This window comes from Tursiops truncatus, chromosome 1 (genome assembly GCF_011762595.2).
Source record: "Tursiops truncatus isolate mTurTru1 chromosome 1, mTurTru1.mat.Y, whole genome shotgun sequence".
Taxonomy (NCBI): Eukaryota; Metazoa; Chordata; class Mammalia; order Artiodactyla; family Delphinidae; genus Tursiops; species Tursiops truncatus.
Genome location: NC_047034.1, coordinates 141,490,124 through 141,497,123, shown reverse-complemented (window position 1 = coordinate 141,497,123; position 7,000 = coordinate 141,490,124). Strand labels below are relative to the sequence as shown.

The window sequence follows — 7,000 nt, the reverse complement described above, 5'->3', positions numbered from 1 at the left end:
CATCCCACCCTGTTGCAAGCTCCTACCCATGTAGCTAAATTCCCGGGGATTTAAAGGGCTGGCACCCCTATTTCCACCCCCCCTCATTTTTCTCTTTTCCTTCTGATGGAATTGAAGGGAGAAATAGAAGGCTCGATTCTGGGGTTCTTTTAGAGGTTTGAATTTTCTCAGAGAAAGACAGGACGGCCATGAGGAAAAAAGAAACAAACTGCAGCAACATCGAAGACCTTGAAAGGAACCTGAGGGTGTCAGAGGAGGGAAAACAGTAGCCACAAGCCCAAGCACTTGTATCTTCTGCCTCTTGCCACCTACCTTGCCCACCCCACCAGCCCACTCTGCCTGGGACTTGAAATCTGTGGCTGAAGGACCATCACCACGTAGCTTCAAAAATAATTAACAACCCTCCCTTCCCAAACACACCCAAATTCACTCATCCAGCATTTACTTTTTTGAATCCACTCAGAACTTTTTTTCTACAACCCCCCTCCCTAAATGGAGTTGGTGGCGGTGGGGGGATGAATACTGAGCTGGCCTTAGTTTTTTTTAAAGAGAATTTTCGATCCAATGAGGCCCCCCAAATAACTGAGTTTTGGGTTCTGGTTGGTTGTTTTATTTTTTTCCCCCAAATTTTAACCACCTCCACCCCAAGTCCGATAAAACCTTGATCATGGGTTCAGGTCCCATAGACCCCAAAGGGCCTCCTTAAGCTTAAGGAAGCTGGATAGCTTCCTTAACTGAGATGGGGAAGTCACAAGTGTGGATGGGATTTCGAAGATCTTCAGTATGATAAAGGAAGCACGAAAGACAGTAAGTCGATGTATTTACTTGAACACTCTCCTGCAGACCTGTTCAACTAGAAATATTGGTCAAGTTTACTGATGTTGGTAGTTACAAGTTTCTTAACAATTGGCTGACGTATTCAAAGACAACAAGCAACATTCTCCTCTAGCAGCAAATTCTGCTGACGCTGCAGCATCTACCACTCACTGTTGACCATCTCAAGCAGCACAGCACAGCCAAACTGGTGAAGCAACTGAGCAAGTCAAGTAAGGATGAAGAGCTCTGGAAATTGGCCTCAGTCCTTATCAGCGACTGAATGACTGTCATCCACTCCCAGAGCAGTACCCAGCCTGCTGAGAAAGATAAGAAGAAATGGAAAGAAGAGGGAAAGAGTTGAACCACCCCTCCTGAGTGACCTTTGACTGAGGTGGAGGCTGAGACTCAGACTGAGGAGGCCCCAGAGGAGAAGAGGGAGAAGCCCAGGTCTCTCTGAACCGTGGTGCCCAGTCTCGTCACATTCCTTTCCACTAGGCTAGAGCTGGAGACCCCGTCTTCGGTGCCTGTAAAGAAGAATGCCAGTGCAGTGGTGGTTTCTGATAAGTACAACCTTAAACCCATCTCCCTCAAGTGTCAGAGTTCCACAGCTGCCCCAGGAGATGCTGCACCCCCCGCAGAGAAGAAATACAAGCCACTCAACACGACACCCAATGCCACCAAAGAGATCAAAGTGAAGATCATCCCACCATAGCCTATGGAGGGCCTGGGCTTTTTGGATGCACTAAATTCAGCACCTGTTCCAGGCAACAAAATTAAGAAGAAGAAGGTGCTGTCACCCACAGCTGCCAAGTCAAGCCCATTTGAATGGAAAACGAGCACAGAACCAAGCACAGCAAACCTTCTTCCCCAGAGCCAGCACCTCCTTCTGCGGCTATGGACACAGAACGTCCAGGGACCCCAGTCCCCACTGTTGAAGTCCCAGAACTCATGGATACCGCCTCTTTGGAACCAGGAGCTTGGGATGCAAAGCCAGTGGAGATCCTAGCCAGCTGACCCGGAAGGGCAGGAAGAGGAAAACTGTGACGTGACCTGAGGAGGGCAAACAGAGAGTATTTCTATTTTGAACTGAATGAAACTGAACGAGTAAATGTGAATAAGATCAAGGATTTTGGTGAGTCAGCTAAGTGAGAGATACTGTCAGGCCGACATGCATTTGAGGTAGCCCGGCGTCTGAGCCACGACAGCATGGAGGAGAATGTGCCCTGGGTGTGCCCCCAGCTCCTGGTGCTGCTCTCGCCTCTCATCACCCCTGGAAGCAGTAGCCAGGATCAGTACATCCAGGCTGAGCAGGAGAAGGGGATCCTTCAGGAGCTCTTCCTGAGCAAGGAAAGTCCTCACAATCCTGATCCTGAGCCCTATTCATCCCCCTAGATGAGGAATGTTCCATGGATAAAGCCCCATATGTTGAGACCCTGGAGCCTATTAGGTTGGTTGGGCTGTGGTTCACCCGATGGGGTAAGTGTTTCCAAGTTGCCTTCTGTTTTGGACGATCTTATGGAAAACATGGGTGCCAGGAAGAGCCTCCTGCGTTCTGGAAGAGGAGGCATCGATGTGCAAGAGATCCTCCCTCCATTGTGGGTAGCCCTAACAGTCATCCCACAGAGGAGCTGCTGAAACAAACAGACTATCCAGACAAGGTCAAGCAGATGCCAGTGCCACACAGACTCTTAGGCCCTGATCTGATAGCCAATGGTTTTCTACCGGGAGGCCCCGGGAGCCCCCAAGGGCATACAGCACTTCCCCCCTGGACCTAGGGGACCAATGCCAGGTCCCCATGTAGGCCCTGGGTGCCCTGGTGGGCCAGTGGTCCACGTCTCCTGGGTCCCCCACCCCCTCCCTGGGGGCAGTGCAATCCCTTCTAGAATGACCCAGTTTTCCCCATTCAGGGTGGCCTGACGCTGGGGGTATCAGGACCAGGTCCTGGACCATCCCATAGAGGCCGTGGTGGCCAAGGAGGAAATGAACCTCTTCCTCCTCTTCCATTCTGAGGGACCAGAGGAGGTTGCTCTGGAGGAGGACCCCCAAATGGACAAGGGGGCCCTGGTGGGGGCATGGTTGGAGGCGGTGGGCATGGTCTCCATGAAGGCCCTGGTGGAGGAATGGGTGCTTGTGATGGACATCAGCCCCATGAAGGCCCTGGTTATGGGGGCCCCATGGCCACCGGCCTCATTATGTCCCTGGTCACTGAGGCCATGACCATCGAAGGCCACCCCCTCGTAAGTACCGTGGCTATGATGGCTCTGGCCATGGAGAAGGGGGTCACCAAGGGCCTGATGGAGGCCACAGCCATGGAGGAGACATGTCAAACTGCCTTGTTTGTTGACATATCATGATGTTCTCATAGCAACTGATGCTATGAGAACAACTGTGCCTTCTACCACCCGAGTGTCAATGGCCTCTCCTGCCCTAGGGAATCACCTGCCTGCCCCATCCACACACACCCCTATGTACTGTAGCCTTGCTCCTTTCACACTTTTATGGCTTCTGTGAGGCCCATTTTCCCCTTTCCCCAGCTGATGAGCTGGCCCCCTCACGGCCTACCTGCCTGAGTTCCTGTGGGTTTTCTGATCACTGGTGCACATTGATGTACATATTTTCCTCCAGTCTGGGGAGGAGAGAGACTGGACACATTCTTTACCTTGGACTGCTTAAGAGGAGACCAAGTTGCCTTCACTTTTTGAGATTTGCCCTGTATCCCAAGCCCCTTTCTGGTATTACCCTTTATGCATGAGAACCTAAAGCTGGTTATCCTAGAGAATACCTCTACCCTCCTATTGTGGGTCCTCCTCATGCACACACAACTCTGATGTAGGATCAGCTGCACTTATGAAATCATCCCAGTCAAGTTCATTCTTCCTTATGGGGTGAGGAGATGGCAAAAGGGGTATTGTGTATCCTACTGCACTGAGAAGGCTCAATCCAGTTGGATTTGAGTTCCAGAGTACACATCATGTCCACTCCTCCTCTCACACAAGCTTTACATTCTGAGTCCTTTCTCAAGTAAGACTTTGCAATCTTCTGTGAATACCCAAGTTTGCATTATGGGTCTGCTAGGTTCAGTGATGGCAAATTCATACTGACATCCAGTGAAAGTTTCAGCTTGCATAGGTGAGGCCATTGATGGTGGTCTACAGCTCATTCCGGAAACTGTAAAACACTTCAGTGAGACCAGCTTTCTATCAGCTGAAGCCCAGTGTGCTGGGCCTGACAGTCACACTACTTGCACTCCTCTGGGAATTAGCTTGCTCCTGGCCTCCACCTGGAACCTTGTCAGTGTGAGGCCTCCAGCTCCCTTGCCCTGTGAGCCACCTCTGAATCCCCGCCACGTGCTTTCCTGGGTGGATTCAATAAGATGACTTGTCCTCTCACAGCCCTCTCCTTCACTTGTCTCAGCATCAGTTGTTTTCTAAGAAAACAGTGCATTGGTTGGATTTTGTGCACAGACTTGGGTTAGAGCCACAATGGATTTGAGGATGAGTATTTTCTTTTTCTTTTGGTTTTGTATATTTTGTAAATTCATAATCAACAATGGAAAGAGAAACAGCTTATTAAAAAAAAATAGTACGCTCTACAACAATAGTTGACAAAACACACATACCAAAACTTATAGGGCTCAGTGAAATCAGTTTCAAGGGGAAAATTTATAGCTATAAACACATGAAAAAAAAATCTCAAATCAACAATTTAACTGTACAACTTAAGGAACTAGAAAAAGAAGAACAAATTAAACCCAAAGCTAGCAGAAAAAAAAGGAAATAATAAAGATAAAGCAGAGATAAATGAAACAGAATATACAAACAATGGGAAAAAAATCAATGAAACAAAAAGTTGCTTCTTCAAAAAAATCAACAAAATTGACAAACCTCTAGCTAGAGAGACCAAAAAGGAAGAGAAAAGACTCGAATTACTAAAATCAGAAATGAAAGTGGGAACATAACTACAGAATCTACAGAAATAACAAGGATTATAAGAGATTACTATCAACAAGTATATAGCAACAAATTGGATTACCAAGATGAAATGGTCAAATTACTAGAAAAATAACCCAAGACTAAATCACAAAGAAACAGAAAACCTGAATAGACGTATAACGAGTAAAGAGATTGAATTCACAATCAAAAAATCTCCCTACAAAGGAAAACTCCCTTCCTAATGCCTTCATTGGTGAATTCTACCAAACATTTTAAAAAGAAAAAACACCAATCCTTCCCAAACTTTTGCAAAAAGTTGAAGAAGAGGGAAACTTCTTAACTCATTCTGTGAGGCCAGCATTACCCTGATGCCAGAGCCAGACAAAGATACTATTAGAAAACTAAAGATCAATATCCCTTACGAACATTGATGCAAAAATCCTCAACAAAACACTGGCAAAGCAAATTCAGCAACATATTAAAAGGATTATACACCATGACCAGGTGCAATTTATTCCTGGAATGCAAGGATGTTTCATTATATGAAAATCAATCAATACAATACATCACATTAACAGAATGAAGGGGGAGAAACCCACATGATCATATCAAGTGGCACAGAAAAAGCATTTGTCAAATTCAACACCCTTTCAAGATAAAGAACACTCAAACTTAAGAATATACGGAAATGACCCCAATATAACAAAAGCTGTGTATGAAAACCCACAGCTAACATCATATTCAATGGTGAAAAACTGAAAGCTTTTCATCTAAGATCAGGAACAAGGTAAGGATGGATGCCCACTTTCACCACTTCTATTCAACATAGTACTGGAAGTGGTAGCCAGAGCAATTAGGCAAGGAAAAATAAATAGAAGCATCCAAATTGGAAAGAATGCAGTAAAAGTATCTCTATTTGCAGATGGTATAATCTTATATGTAGAAAATCCTAAAGATTCCCGCCCCCCCAAAAAAACCTGTTAGAACTAATTAATTAATTCAGCAAAAAAACAGGATACGAAGTCAACACAAAAATCAGTTGCATTTCTACATACTAAGAATGAAAAATTTGAAAAGGAAGTTACAAACAAAATCCTCTTACAAACAAATCCTTCTTACAAAAGGAAGTTACAAACAAAATCCTCATCAAAAAGAGTAAATTACTTAAGAGTTAACCAAGGAGGTTAAGTATAATGAAAACTATAAAACATTGCTGAAAGAAATTAATAAGACATAAATAAATGGAAACACATCTCGTATTTATGGAATGGAAGATTTAATATTGTTTAAATGTCAATATTACCCAAAGCAATTTACAGATTCAATGTAATCCCTACCAAAATACCAACTACTTTTTTTTTGTAAAAATAGATAAAAAGCATATTAAAATTCACATGACATCTCAAGAGACCACAAATAGTCAAAACAATCTTGAAAAAGAAGAACAAAACTGGAGGATTCACACTTCTTGATTTCAAAACTTACTAAAAAGCTACAGTAACCAAAACAGTGTGGTACTGTCATAAATTTATGACATAAATGTCATAAATACATAAATAAATACAGACATATAGACCAATGGACTAGAATAGAGAGCCCAGAAATAAACTATCACATATATGGTCAAATGATTTTTGACAAGAGTCCCTAGATCATTCAATGGGGAAAGAACAGTCTTTTCAACAAATAATTCTGGGGAAAATTGATATACATATGCAAAATAATGAAGTTGGATTTTAGCTAACATAATATAAAAAAATTCCAAATGGATCATGGACCTAAATGTGAAACCTAAAAGAATAAAACTCTTAGAAGAAAACATAGGAGAAAAGCTTCACAACATTGAACTTGGAAATGACTTCTTAGCTATGAATTACAAACATAAATAACAAAAGAAAAATCAGACAAATTGTACTTTATGAAAAATTTAAAATTTTGTGCATCAAAAGGCACAAAACAGAGTAAAAAGGAAAACAACAGAATGGGAGAAAATATCTCCAAATCATTTATCTGATAAGGCATTAATATATAGAATATATAGAGAACTTCTCAAACTCAACAATAAAAAAGCAACCTGATTCAAAAATGGGCAAAGTACTTGAATAGACATTTCTCCAAAGAAGATATACAAATAGCCAAGAAGCACACACAAAGATGCTCAGCATTGCTGATCATTAGGAAAAGGTAAATCAAAACTATAATGTGGGGACCTCCTTGGTGGCACAGGGATTAAGACTCTATGCTCCCAATGC

General features: G+C 43.3%; 1 pseudogene; it reads left to right on the top strand.

The window, feature by feature from the left end:
- The first annotated feature begins 667 nt into the window (after window positions 1-667).
- Window positions 668-3,293, top strand: LOC101333032 (serine/threonine-protein phosphatase 1 regulatory subunit 10 pseudogene; annotated as a pseudogene).
- Window positions 3,294-7,000: the final 3,707 nt, after the last annotated feature.